Below are 15,825 nucleotides of genomic sequence, written 5' to 3' on the forward strand. Positions count from 1 at the left end.
TATCCACTATCAATAGAATAGAGTATACACCCTGTAGATCAATACTCGGCTTATTTTTTGCTCACCCCTCCCCCACCCCCAAAAATATAAATATACATAATACATGTATACATGGTTATGGGGGGTGATTTTTGTTTTTTGCCAATTTGATCAACTGTTTTGTTTGTGTGTGTGATTATCTACACCTCTCTGTGCAGTGTGTGACTCTGTGATGAGATGTGCTCAGAATTTGTAGAAAATGTACTGGTATGCCAAAAATATTATGTCCTTTTGTATATAGTCATTAGTTCTAACTTATATTGTTGTACTGAAATGTATCAGGAATGGTCCACCTTGTTCATTATTAAAGCTATAAGAGGTTTCTTTATATGCATGCATGATGCACAAGTTTTTGTTTCTTGCATTCACATATGTTATTGTTTCTTTGCAATAAAAGAATGCTACTTTTATTGCAAGTTTGCTAGAATGTGTAATATAAAACATTCAATCTCTACCATATATAGCGTCACTAGCGTGAGGTAATTTTATTGAAAAGAATTTGAACCAATAAGGGTAATTTGATGTATTTTCAATTTTGCATTAACCTACATGTATTGAATTTGAGTATTTTATATACTGTACATGTATTGCTCAACAGTAACAATCTTAATTATAGAGGAATATCAAATCGGGTACCTTAAAGGTACTATGTCCCATTTGCAGGCCAAAAAATGAAAAAGTTAAATTCCAACTGCATTTGAAAGATAATACTAATTAAGAACTTCCCTAAAAAAAGGTGGGGCTTAAAAATGTCTTCAAGTGAGAAAATAAAGACTATTAGTTGTCAAATCGACTTTAGGTCTATAGAGCCCAAAAGTAATAGTCTTGATTTTCAGACAATTGTACCGAATGGTCATACATTTTATGCTGCGCAAAGATCCAATCAGTTTAATCTTGGCCATCACAAGAAGTGGGTTATTCACTTTGCGTTACGATTTTCCTCACTACCGTCACTTCGTGAAAACAAGGACGAAATGCTCATGTACCCTTTACAACTGTTTTCATACATGTATGTTATTACCAAAGAAGAAAAAAGCCAGTCAGTCACTCAATAGTGTCTGACAGTGAAGTCTAGCAAGTAAACGCGTTTCCTTGCATAATTTGAATATGAGGACACTGCTAACGTCTAAATTTCACAGATAGGAGATACATGACATATTCATAATTCCTGCAAAGTTCTACAGAATTTGAGGTTGGCTGCAAAAGGGACATAGTATCTTTAAGGTGTTTTCTCTTCTACTTTTTTTCAACTGGTAGACAACTTTGGTTGGTCAGAGCAGGGAGTTGTCAGTTAAATCTCACTGGTTAGAGGGGCACAATTCATAAGGTCAATCAAATTGGTAGCAAACAAGACTCCCCCCCCCCCCCCCTACAAAACCACAATCTTTGTAGAGCTGTATCAATTTTGGCTTTGCCTGAAAGGAAACTATCATGCCAGAGTATAAAAGTCAGATTCACAGAAAATACAATATATTCTTTTCAATTGTGGATGATCCACTGTTTTCTTTATTTTCTTTGTTGCTTGCTTGCTTATCAGTATTTTTAAAACTGTGCTTCACAGTCACACCCCCCCCCCCCCCTGAAGAGAATCCTGCATCCGCCCTTGGATGTACACCCATGTAGGGTTTTTTTTGTCTTGCCAATAAATATTTGTCACATTATAGTTTTGTATCTGGTACTCTCTAAAAAAAATTGAGTGATCATGGACGTCACTTCTCTGGAGAGTGAAAATGTAGTAAAAATAGAGTGAACGTTTACTCTTTTCTTCTTAGAGAGCACTCTAAAATCAATCGATTTTCACTCCTAAACAAGTGACCACGGACGTCACTCCCAAGAAAGTGAAAATAGAGTGAAAATTCACTCTTTTTTTTTTTAAAGAGAGATTATGAAATATATCTTTGTCCAATTAGGAGTAGACAATTACTTTTGAATTAAATCATATACAGTACATTCACATTGCATTAATGTACATTACGCCAAATTAAAAAAAAAAAAAGAAGGATATTATTAGTTTTTACAGTACATCCAACAACAAAAATAGCTTACAATGTGCATTTGGTGCTCTAGAAGTCTGATAATAAGCTTTTAAAACTATATTTTTCTGTTTCTGCAATGTCATAGAAACACAAATTATATGCACAATTATGAGTATTCATGTTAATTGCAATTTTGATTGCTGCATGGTTTATAAATACAATATTGTATGATTACTATAAGGTCAGCAAATATTTAAAAGGATCACAAAATTTTAGAAAATGCCTTCCCCTCACATGTATGGACTGGTTGGACTTCCATGACCAGTACATGCACAAAAGTCTTCAATGTTGGACAATCATACAATGTGAACTTTATTTAGATTTTTGACAGATGTTTGATGTATTTGGATGATTGTATAGCCTCATGAAGTCAAATGCAATGTCCATGTGAATACAAAATGTATGTATTTCTCTGTATAATATGCACAAAATAAGAATATATCTTAAAACAAATAGCCTACTGATCACCTTTTGACTTGTTTCTTTCTTTTATATGTCCATTTCTTTTATTATTTTGTCTGTTCAGAGCATGGGTGTCGATCCGTAACTGATACCTATTCATCAGGGGGGGATGATCTATTTATTCATCCCCCCCTGATGAATAGGTATTACGTAAGGATCGACACCCATGGTTCAGAGCCAGAAGGGCATTAACTCTAGTATAGTCAAACCTGCTGTAGCCTCTATGAATATGACGGACAAAGAAAGCGGACAAAATATACAGTTCCTCAGGTAGACAAAGGAACATCCCTTCACTGCTATTATGTAAAAATGTGTAGAACAGGTGAATATGCATGTGACACCTGTTCTACACATTCTTACATAATAGCAGTGAAGGGATGTTCCTTTGTCTACCTGAGGAACTGTATAATTGTGTCCGCTTTCATTGTCCGTCATGTTCATAGTGAGGACCACCTCACCTGTATAGAAAGTTATCCTGTTTACAAAGATCAATTGATGTGTTTCTATGAAAATGGTTTGTCCTTGAAACATGTACAATGTACTAAAAGAACCTGTACAAAAGACCACCTGCCTATAAACTATAAAGATTAAGGACCAGTTACAGCAGTGTCTCCCTTTAGCGGTCATTATATACAGGTTTCACTGTAGGTTAATCAAAGCCCTTCTGCATGGCTCTAAACAGACGGTTTCTATGATGGGAGATGCACAATTGAGAGTTTGTAAAAAGAGAGATCATTATGATTGTGTGAGTGCTTACTGTGATACTGGTAAATGACTTATGATCTTGATATGATGATTAATGTTCCTTACTCAAACTGTTCTTTCTTTGAATACCCCCCCCCCCCCCCCCCCCCCCCACAAAAAAAAAAAAAAAAAAAAAAATCTTTAATGTTCATTTATGTCATCCTAATGGAGCAGGGGAACAAGTGCTTTTGAAATGTGTACCTATTGATAGCCAAGACGATTTATGGTCCAGTGATCTCATCAGTCCGTGGACCTATTCATTACTTATTCCATTACTACAGGATGAAAGGAAGCGAGGGGGGTGGTAATCCGCTCATCTAATGTACGTCTAATTACTCTGACGTTGGCCCGCGTAATACTTGTCTTTACGTCATTCGTAGAACAAACGGAGAATCGGCATTCAGTTTGTTTGTGTCCCCCTGTCTGTTCATCTCCGTATTCTTTTTAATCAATTTATTAGCTACGGAAAACCTATTCCCATGTTTCCGTTTTCGTTCTCATATCCTCCCTCTCTCTCTCTCTCTCTCTCTCTCTCTCTCTCACGCACTTTACCTTATTTTCCTATTCCTATCTTTTACCTGTTGTGTTCTGATTTTATTCATTCGAGTTGCCATCAATGTAATATCATTTTAAAAGTAACTATTTATATCAGCTTTTAAAATCAACTTTCTTACCTTTCCTGTCGTTTCTTTCTTACCTTATTCCCCTGAAATTAACTTCTCTTTTTTTTCTCTTCACTTTAGCTAATTTTTTAGGTTCGTTCTCCCTTTCCTGTCCTTTTGATTCTCCCTTTTTTCCCGATCCTTACCATATTTTCTTCGTCGTGTCACTCGTTCTTGTTTCTTTGCCTTCCTCTGCTCCTCTCTTTTTTTCCAACTGCACGTACTTCGGTTTAAAACCTTTTTCTCATATATACTTATAATTGGTTGCGTCTCTGCGTCATTTTCTTCTCTTCCTCTTTAATGCTAATCTACTTTACTCTAAATTCTGCCTCGCCTTTCAAATAAGATGACGGTGATGATGATGATGGTGGTGGTAGTAGTTTTGGTTGGAGTGGTGGTCTTGGTTTGGTAGTGGATGATGGTGGGGGTGTATGGTATTGTTTTATACGTCACATTGTGATTAGATTATCATGGATGATTTCAATATTGGTTTCTTTTTATACACCAGACAAGATATTGTAAAAGAATATAACATAACAAATCATTTTCAATTCTCCAATTGAATTGAATTCACATGAAAAAGAATATTATTATAACAATGTTTTTGTTAAAGACAAAAGGGGTGTAGGTCCAAGTTATTAAAAGGGGAAGGGGCGCTTCTTGGAAAGGAAAAAGGGGCGCTTGTCAAAGTAAAAGGGGCATCTCTCAGATCTGAATAGGGAAATTATCAGAGGTGAAGGGGGCACTTTTCCAAATTGAAAAAGGGCTCTTCTCGTACCTGAAAAGGAGCACCTATGGGAATGGAAAATTGACACTCATTGCAAAGAAAATGGGAACTTGTCGAAGGAAAAAAACACGTGATGGGGCACTTATCAGAGGTGAAAAGGGCATTTCCTATGTGAAAAGGGCCATTTTGGGGGTAATAATAATAATAATAATAATAATACTCAGTTCTTTTATAGCGCATAACACATTACAGGATAGCATGTCCCTCTGCGCTTCAAATAGAAAGGGGTACTTGAAATTGGGGGCAGTGTTCCCCCAGCTCCCCCGGGAGGGTCACCTCTGATGGTGGTAGTAGTGGTGATAGTGGTGATATTGTTAGTGGTAGCATTTGCAGTAGTAGAAATGGTGTTTTAATGGAGTTGACGTGAAGGCGGTAATCATTACGGTGATGAGGTAATAATAAGGGAGTCGGAAGCTCTAGATGTGATGGCGATGACGATGGTTTGTTAATAATGGTGGTGGTGATGTGATGACGACGATGTCGATTATCTTGATGGTACATGGTGATAGAAGAATTTAATATATATATATATATATATATATATATATATATATATATATATATATATCCCCTCCCCTCCCCCACCCCCCCCCCCTCTCTCTCTCTCTCTCTCTCTCTCTATCTCTCTCAAACAAACAAACAAATATTCGAATATCTATGCTCCATCTATAAAGTATTCAGTATAGCACAAGCGGTCGAGATCCATTGGTAAACCCTTCTCATTCAAAATTCGAAAAATTATTGTTTACATGATTGGCCACTTTTGTATAGGACTTGTCTGCTTCCATCTGAAAGTTTGTTTGTTAGAATGTTAATCCTAATCGATGGCTCGGTTTACATCACTGGTCTAGCGCCATCTCCGTTCACTTAGCGATGTTTAAGAGTCCATACACGATGTGAATAGAGGTTCACTACACACATTCTCACTATCCCCATTTGTCACCATTAAAAAATAAATCTTCATGGGTAATTAAAAAACTGACAGACCGTTTAAGGGGAGGAGATTTTATAGGCTACAAGGCCAATGGTCAAAAATGCTTAAAACATCGAGCCTTCAAAGAGAGAACCACCCTCAATCATTACTGACTTAATAATCGCCTTTGCTTGACAAAATTATATTGGACAGGGGGGGGGGGGGGGGGGGGGGGTGTACCCCTGATGTTATATCTGTAAAAAGTTAGACAAGGCTTAAACCTAGACCTAGGTTAAACCTGACTTCAGAAACGGTTTGTTAAACCTGGGCTTAAATTCTAAGAGATAGGCGAGACTTAGACTGTACTTTAACCTAGGTTTAAAGTTAAACCAGACTTCAGAATATGGGCCAGATTATGTTTCTCAACCTAGTCCACGGTCTTATTTACATGGCAGGTCCTAGCGCCATCTGCGTTCACTCCTCGGTCTTAAATGGTTCGGGGCAACTCACTACCCGTTTTCAATATGTAACACTACAATTTCCTTACTTTTTAAACAAATTTGTATTATATGGAAGAAAAAGATTTTTCATAGGGCATGGAAAACTAACATATCCTATTAGGGCGACGTTATAGGTTGACAAAATTCAGTCTGAAACAAAACCAAATTGACAATAATGTTTATGCCTACAGAATTTTTTAAGACAAGTTTTCTTTAGAAAAAAAAAGGCAATTCGGTGCTTTCCACTCCCCCCTCCCCCTTCCCCCTCCCCCTCCCCCCCCCCCGAGAAGGTGAAAACACAAATATCGAGGTGCCCAAATATTTTCATATTTTGGGCAGCGAGATCTGTTTTGATTTTTTTATTTTTTTATTGTAACAAATTTTATTTCTTTTATATACAAATTTAACTACAAAGTCTTACTTTTCCGGAGAAGCGTCAGCCCTCATGGCCATTCCCCCCCCCCCCCCCGCGCCCAATGTCTCTGGCCCTCCATTTCACTTAGGGGATGGACATGCAGCCTGTTAAATGATCGATTAAATGTGGGTCTTCTTATCTTAAACACTTGCAGGCTGAAGATCGAAGAAACAATCAGGTTAAAACATCATATGATTGAGTATTCGTAGTGGGAACTTTTTAAATCACAAGATGAATCATTAATTTCGACAGTGGCTTAGGCGCATGGGTGTCGATTTGTATCCGTGGTTGGGGGGATGTTAGGTGCCAAAATATTTTTGGCAATGGATCAAAGCAACCAAGAGGTAGAAGCGTGTGGCAGGTTGCACCCCCTCCCTTCCAAGTTATTAACTTGTTCAAGTCACCCTCAATAAAGATAACATTTCAGAGAATATAAGAGTGGTAATAAAATTAATAACATGCTAAATGTTAGTCCTGACTCTTGTCTGCAGTGTAGGTCTACCAGACTGATATCATCTATTTTTAAACGAAATTTAGATATTACCAAAAACAAATCCAATGGTGAGGGATAAAAACTTGTGAACGTATTATGTTACCAGTGGGCAAATAGGTTCATGTTCAAGAGTTATTGTCAGAGGTGAAAATAGGGCACGTCTTACACCGTCAAAAAGAGGCACTCACCAGGGTGAAAAAAGTCAGTCATGAGATAGGGAATGGGCATTTGTCGACGGAAAATGGGCTCCCATCAGATTTTGATAGGGACCTTATTAGAAACGAAAAGGGGCTCGTTCAAAGGAAAATTATCAGAGGTAAAAAGAGGCACTTATCGCACCTGATAAGGGGCAATGACCAAATATGAAAAGGGGCACTTGTGTGAATGAAAAGGGGGCACTTATAAGAAAGGAAAATTTTCACTAGTTGAAAGAAAATGATTTTAAAGGGGCATTTATAGGAGGTGAAGGGGCACTTATCTGAAGTGAAAGAGAGTAACTTCTCGTATCTGAAAAGGGTCATTTACCAGAGAAAGCCTCTGGTCTGTTTCTTAAAAACATAATATAAAACTTACGTTCCAACTTCCAAACAACAAACTTCCATTATCTCCTTCTTCACCCAGATATAATTATCATACCAGATACGCTCTAAAATATAAGCATAATATTCCCCTAAGGCCCTGACCAGAGCACTATTTTTTTCTCCAAAAACCATAACCAGTCTTAGAAGGTGCATTATTATTGGAAGGGTGTTATAAACAAACTTCAAACTTAATAACATTATAACCTTCAAAAACACCTTAACTATCTTATGCCTGTTACGTTTGAATACAATTCATAGGCCTACATCAGCTTTTCAATAAAACAAAAATAAGTTGTGACATAATAATCGTTCTCCCAAATATAGAACTGGAGTATTCTATTGTACATATTTTTTTAAGAGGCTCTAGATTCATGTGTGTAACTTAAGAAAGAACTCTTTGTTTACCCGATTTTGTTCAGGTGTCTATGGAAAATTGTTAATAAAAGATGCATGTATTCATAATTTCTCTCGTAATTTAGGTTAATAATTTTGTTCTGAGTAAATAGAGGAAAATGTATCATTATCTCCATTCGCTATCAAAAGATTTTGCTCCTTTCGGAAAATAGCGCATCAAATGTTTTACATGTAGAGATATAAATAAACAAAGAAATGGATGAAATCAATAAAACAAACTAGATACTGAGTATGAATCAGGGAACAAACTGAAAGTTTCGTCTCCTACATGCTGCCATTTGGACAAAACCGTCTTTCTCTTCAATGATACAATATTTTATTACTTTACTTGCATTATGAAGAAAAAAACGCATCATCAACACCACATAGCTTTTAAAATCACTTCAGATTGAACTGGCCAAAAGTCTTGTGATATTCTTGCTCAGATGCTTTCCTTCACCTTTAAAAGTTCTTTATATTGGGGAATTGGTTGATAATTTTTTCTTGGCATTAATGCCCAAAATAAAAGAGTTAACAAATACACGACTTTAACTTTTAGCGCGTTTTGAAAAATGTTTTTAGGAAATATCAGGAAATAAAATGAGTGAAAAAACAAGCAAATAAACATGGAATGACGTGAATTTTAAAAAGGGTGAACGGAAACAACATAACAACAAGTGAACTATCTTATAAGTCATAGCAAAATGTCTATATTGATGGTCATCTTGCGAGTAATAACCATTAACTACTCTCATCGGGCTCTCATCATTAATTTTTCTCTTCATTTTTTTTTTATGGTGAATTATTGGGGGGATGATTGTACAGGCCATCCCCCACCTGAAATATTGGGGGGGGGGATATATCCCCACCCCCCCCCCCCCGGATCAACACCCATGCTTAGGCGGGTATACATGCCGTCCTCCCCCTCCCAGCTCCATCGAGTGTTAAAGGGAAACAGAGATGAAAAGAGAGAAAGGGAAAGGAGAAGGGGAATAAAAAGAAGAAACTGGATCAACTGGACCAAACCCTTCCCCCATCAGTATCCTTGTCAATATCGACAGGCATTTATACCGAGTTAGACCGGTGCACCTCCCCCATCGTCTCAGTGCCCCTCCCCCATCCACCCAGTGCCCCTCCCCATCGTCTCAGTGCCCCGCCCCATCCTCAGAGTGCCCCTCCCCCATTGTCTCAGTGTCCCTCCCCCATTGTCTCAGTGCCCCTCCCCCATTGTCCCATTGCTCCTCCATCATACTTCCAGTACCCCTCCCTCAGTGCCACTCCCCTATCCTTCCAGTACCCCTCTTCCATCCTTACCAGTACCCCCGTCAATCGGTGGGCTCAAGCTACGCCACCGTGTTCCAGTATGGTTGTTTATAGCAGGCCCATATAGGGCTATCGTCAGCGTGGGAAAATGTAGGCCAACCACACTTCAGAAGTGAAACTGATCGCTTGATAGAAGATCATCCATTTTTTAAAACTTTTGATTCCATTAATTTAGATGAAACTTGTCATCATGATGAACTATCTTATAAGTCATAGCAAAATGTGTATATTGATGGTCATCTTGCGAGTAATAACCATTAACTACTCTCATCGGGCTCTCATCATTAATTTTTCTCTTCATTTTTTTTTTGATGGTGAATTATTGGGGGGGATGATTGTACAGGCCATCCCCCACCTGAAATATTGGGGGGGGGGATATATCCCCACCCCCCCCCCGGATCAACACCCATGCTTAGGCGGGTATGCATGCCGTCCTCCCCCTCCCAGCTCCATCGAGTGTTAAAGGGAAACAGAGATGAAAAGAGAGAAAGGGAAAGGAGAAGGGGAATAAAAAGAAGAAACTGGACCAACTGGACCAAACCCTTCCCCCATCAGTAGCCTTGTCAATATCGACAGGCATTTATTCCGAGTTAGACCGGTGCACCTCCCCCATCGTCTCAGTACCCCTCCCCCATCCACCCAGTGCCCCTCCCCATCGTCTCAGTGCCCCGCCCCATCCTCCGAGTGCCCCTCCCCCATTGTCTCAGTGTCCCTCCCCCATTGTCTCAGTGCCCCTCCCCGATTGTCCCAGTGTCCCTCCATCATACTTCCAGTACCCCTCCCTCAGTGCCACTCCCCTATCCTTCCAGTACCCCTCTTCCATCCTTACCAGTACCCCCGTCAATCGGTGGGCTCAAGCTACGCCACCGTGTTCCAGTATGGTTGTTTATAGCAGGCCCATATAGGGCTATCGTCAGCGTGGGAAAATGTAGGCCAACCACACTTCAGAAGTGAAACTGATCGCTTGATAGAAGATCATCCATTTTTTTAAACTTTTGATTCCATTAATTTAGATGAAACTTGTCATCATGATGTTTTGTAATTCCCTGCTTTCCTAAATGAGGAATAGTCCTTTAACAATAAATCTCAAGTGGTTGGTTTTAGCCAATCAAAAAACATCCCATCCAACCTTAGGAAAAATATGACAGCGATTGTTGAGAGTTATCTATTTTTCTTATAACTATTGTATGAATTTTCCTCTTGATCATTTTCCAAATCGTGAAAAGCGAATGAAAAGATGGGATAAATGCTGTTGTGTTCAGTTTAGTCGTGTGAGTTCTGAAGGTAAAAATCATTACAAGAGCGAAGATGCAAACGATAGCTGTTCCCGCAACTTGATACAGGGCATGTTCGACACCATCTTCAGAATGCATGTTCAACGCTTTATTAATTTAACTCTGATCTGCATCTTTCTTGCAGCATATGCAGATGAAGCCTTCTCGGTCTGTGGTAGCCGTAACTCCCCCTCATTTAGACAACAATTGGAGGACCGATCCGTGCAATCGGGACAGAATGTCTCTTTTACTTGCGTGGTATCCCATTTCAACAGGGAAACCGATCAACTAACTAGGCAAGTAGGACCTTATCTACGAAAGAAAAATGTGATAGAAAGATATGTTCCCGAGATCAAGGAGTTTTCGTCAACTATCACAGCGTTCACAGTACCACCAACAAATTTCTACTTTTCATGTCTTGTTGACTATCTTCCAAGGCTAGGGGAAAGTGATCGGCCATGTCGCATTGTCAACGGGGCCACATTGACTGTTGAATATTTCCCTGATGCTACTGACCTGACCTGCAGTCCAACTCATCCTCTGGATCTTCGCGCAGGAGATGTTGTTCATGTTCGATGTCAGGTTTCGCGGTGCGAACCTGCAGTAAACCTCGTCTGGAAGTTCAATGACACGAGTAGAGGACGTCTCCCGAGACCGAGGTTGAAGGATGTCGGTCTTACCCGCGGTTTGGAGTATGACATGGTTGTTCAAAAGAAGCATCATCTGAGTACTATTGTCTGCGTCGTCACTAGCAAGGTTTCATTTCCTTCTAGAAAGTTGGAGTGCAGGATAGGTCCACTGAGAATATTTCAGCCACCGACCGTCAGCGTTCAGCCGCAACACCACCTTGCACATAAAGATACCACTTTCCAACTGAACTGTCTAACACACAACAGTTTCCCTGAAGTTACACATTTCGTTTGGGCATGTTCTCCGGGAGGCGTTTTGATTGGATGTAACAGCACATTGGAAACCATAACCCTGCTGGTAGAAAATGTAATTGCAGCTCCCACAAATGTTACTGTAACTTGCACAGTAACAAACACAGAAGGAACCAGCACGAACGATGCAATTGTGTCAGTAATTCTAAAACATACCGTTATAGACGAAGCAGAAAAGGTGTATTTTGTTGAGTTGTCTGTAATTAGACAAGATGTTGATGAAAACAGCTACTGTTTGGTGATGGCTTGCTCGGTTTACCCGAACAAAACAGACGACCACGTAAACTTTCACTGGACAATCGATGGGCTACCAATCAGCAGGAGTTTCATTGGTAAACAAGGAGGGCCACATGGCGAGTCGTCCCTTGTAGTCTTTGACAAAGGAGAGCTGAAAGAGGATTCTTGGGTGACATGCAGAGTCAATCTCAGCGGGTTAATCATTGAAGAATCTAGGAATGTGTCTACATCTACACTTGACAGCACCGCACAAAAAGTAGATACAGAGATGTGTGAAGTGTATGCAACAGACGTTCCTGCGAATCTGCGAAACAGGATCTTAACCACCCGATCAGATAGCGATGCACTGGAATTAAAAAAGGATAACGAAATCAATTCAAAATCGTTTCACCTTTCCACGAGGAAACTCTTGATTATAATCATTGGGGTGATAGTGGTGTTCCTACTAACTCTGATCCTTGTAGCACTAATATTTGCTTACTTTTTCAAGTATTTCGGGGAAAGGACACACGGAAACCTTGCCATCAGCCAGCCTAGCAACATAGCTGTTGCACCAAAAGAAGAAAGTGATGATTACTACTGTAGTGCCTATGCTGGTTGTGACTCGATCTATGAAACGCCAAATGTTCCTCCTGCATTTCCAAACCTCGACGACCACCTTCCTCATCAGGAGCATACCTATTCTACCGCAGACTCACCGGGAAACAACCCTTCATGGAAGACTTCATCAGAGATGTCTTGGTGTAGCTCCAGCGAAGGCTCGTCAGGAGACAGTGGCAGTGTCTTCCTTGAACACGAATATGCTGGATCAATCAACGTAGTTGTATATGGCAATCAAAGTGTTGCAAATATGCCAAGGTTGTGCGCTAAACAAAGGCGTTCATCATTAACCCCGAGCCAAAACAGACAAGACAGGGTCAAGGAATGCATGAAGGTCCCTATTCCTTCTTTTCCATCATCACAATGATCGACAATAATTGATACCTCGATCGTTATGTAAATGGTTTTTAATTTTATACTTTAATCCAGGAATTGATTGCAATTTTGAAGCAAGATTTTACGGGAGAACATAACGCGTGAATATCCAGATTTTTCGCTAGAATAGATACTTCAACCTAAATCCTAATTCAGATGAACACAGATTGCAACAAAAACTGTTTATCAAAATGCATGAACATCGTCCGTATAACAATTCAATCATATACATGACTTTACAGGGGATTTCGGTCTGTTTTCTTTTTTCGGAGTGTACTAAGGTAAACTAGCAGAAAATAATCTAAAATTATTATCACACCATGTACCATGACGTATAAGTAGGACAATGTTATTCATCTCTTTCATTAAAACTAATAAACGTCAATCTATGAATTTACCCTACACAAATGTAATTGGGTCAAATTTATACTTTATAATAGAATATCAACAAATCAATAAAGCACATTTAAAATTGAATTTGGCATTAGTGAGTGATTACATAATAAGTGTTTGTAAGTTCGTATCGTGTCTCGAGCAAATATGTATATGAAATTGTTATGAAAATGATAATCATTTCACCGGTATGTAAATTTTAATCTATCTGAACTAGTTTGGCCAGGAGGGATTAAACCTCCCCGCATGATCACTGACAGGTGGTTATCTCATCAAATCACTGAGCTCTCAATTAACATAAGAAAAAGGGGACCATGGGGGACCAACGTTCACCGATTAGGCATTGGTTGCTATATAGAGGGCGCAAGAAGGTATAAGTATTGCAGTGGGGCTTTAAAGATACGCACTATCAAGCAATGGTTGTAACGAAATGCCTTCTCATTTGCGCAACGAGAAAATGTTTTATTATTTAGGTCACCAAATTGTGTACTCTGACGTCTACAACTCTGTGTCATGTATCTTTGTAAATATACCTACAAAAAATAAACTGGCAACAATGCAAAGCTGAATGTTCATTATGATATTTTTGTATTTATGATGTTCGTTTAACAGCAAGTAGATCCATATACATGTAGTAACCTGTTATGTTGTCTGTCTCTTTTCTTTGTTTTTTGTCCATAATCTCGATTCCTTCTCATATTTATCATCATTTTGTATTATGACAATAATTCATTTGAAATACATGGGTTTATTTTTAATTTGTTTTATGTGAGAGATGCTTAAACCGAAATTTTAAAAAAATTATATAAAAAATACATAAAAGTAGTCCAAGAATGGAACCTTGTGGTTTTCCACATAGAAAAAAAAAGAAAAAAGAAAAAGTAGATCCAGTAATATCCATCCCCTCCCCCGGACATTTACCAAGTTAAGCAACTCATTGTTGCACCTGGCGAAATCGATATTTCGAGAATTACACAATGTTGTAGAATCAGTGAACAATCATAGCTTATATTATCTGTTTTGGATTCATAATTATGGCAAAAATGATGCATTTCATGTTTAAAAGATTATGTACATTGTGTGGAAATAGTGTTGTTTATTGTTTTAATTTGATGTGGGTTAATATTTGGGTTAATTATGCAAACTGTATATAGGGTATCCTGAGTATAGCTAGCACGATTATAGAAGACTAATTATGGGAGGAGCAGGGGGCGGGGGCTTGGTGTTCTTGAGTTAATTTTCTATATGTACGTCGCGATTTAATGTTTATTTCTTTAACCGAAGACAATTCTTAACCCCCCCCCCCCCCCCCGGCCCACTACTTAGAGTCATTGAGAGTAGTCTACATTGTCGCTCGTAGACGGGGTGTAGGGCCTACATGAATTCATCTCTTATTGAAGGTGACTATCATTAGAATAGGTGTTTAAAAAAGCTTTAAATATAGACCAATAATATGTGGTCAATGTTAAAACAGCTCCTTTGATATAGACAGGCCTAATCTGAATGCAATAATCACTGATCATGCATGCTGGAAGGAAATCTCCAATATGTTATTTTAAACCATAAAATCATTTTTGAAGGGTAAGGGGATTCATTTTATTATTTTTTCATCAATTATTTTGGCTTACAATTTTATTTTAAACAAGTCGAAAATGTTTCAATTGGTAATTCTTACTGCAGAATAAATGAATCACAATCGGTGGTGTTGTGCATCTTCTCATTCATGTTGTATCTGTCTGTAAAGTCATAACATCTACATCACTAATTTAGTTTGGCTTACTCCGGTTCATCGCGTCCGGTCGGGTATTCGCATTACACGACCTTTCGTAAAAAGAAATCGGAAGATGACGTGACCTTTCGTAGATTTGCTGTAGGGTTAACAAAGTGTCGGGTAAATTGGACCAGACCATTTGTAGATGAGAGGAGTTTTTTTCACAAACATTACCCCCGTTATTTCATGAATTTTTGATATATACAACTAGTATCGTTTATGTTTTCTTATTCTAAACAATTATTACCCATTAACTTTCATGACTTTTTTTTAATATAATAGCAACATCAATAAGTATAAAACAAGAAATTCCAATAAAATGTATGAACCTTTTTATAATTTTTACTTTCCAGGAACCATGGTAAGTTTTAAAGGCCCACAGCTTTGGAATGCGTTGCCAGATGTTTTAAAAGAAATATCAACTGTTCTCGCATTTATCTTCTTAATAGCGAGTAGTTTTATTTGATATTATTGCCTTTTATTTGATTTACGTAAATATTTTGTTGTGTTTATGTGATTATGCTATGTTATATTATCTGTTTGTTCGATTTTTTTTGATTTTTTAAATAATGTATTTCTCTTAAAGGGTGTTAATATAGGGGATCAGCCTTGACAGGCCAATGGTCTTTGCTGATCAGGCTCGCATCCACCACCCTTCATCCTTATTTCATAGTACCATGTCAATGAATGTTTTTATTTTTATATTGTTTACTTTATACTGATTTGTTTGTATATCTTCTGATGTGTTTTTAAAGAGATGTGAAATAAAATTGAATTGAAAATAAATTAAAGGAGCACCCGACCCGACGAGATAATCCGATTATTCGAAGTAAGCCGTTTAGTTTTGACCAATGCCATAACCCTTCCTCCGATGCTCTTCAGATTC

The sequence above is a fragment of the Strongylocentrotus purpuratus genome, unplaced genomic scaffold (genome assembly GCF_000002235.5).
Source record: "Strongylocentrotus purpuratus isolate Spur 01 unplaced genomic scaffold, Spur_5.0 spur5_contig_864, whole genome shotgun sequence".
Taxonomy (NCBI): Eukaryota; Metazoa; Echinodermata; class Echinoidea; order Camarodonta; family Strongylocentrotidae; genus Strongylocentrotus; species Strongylocentrotus purpuratus.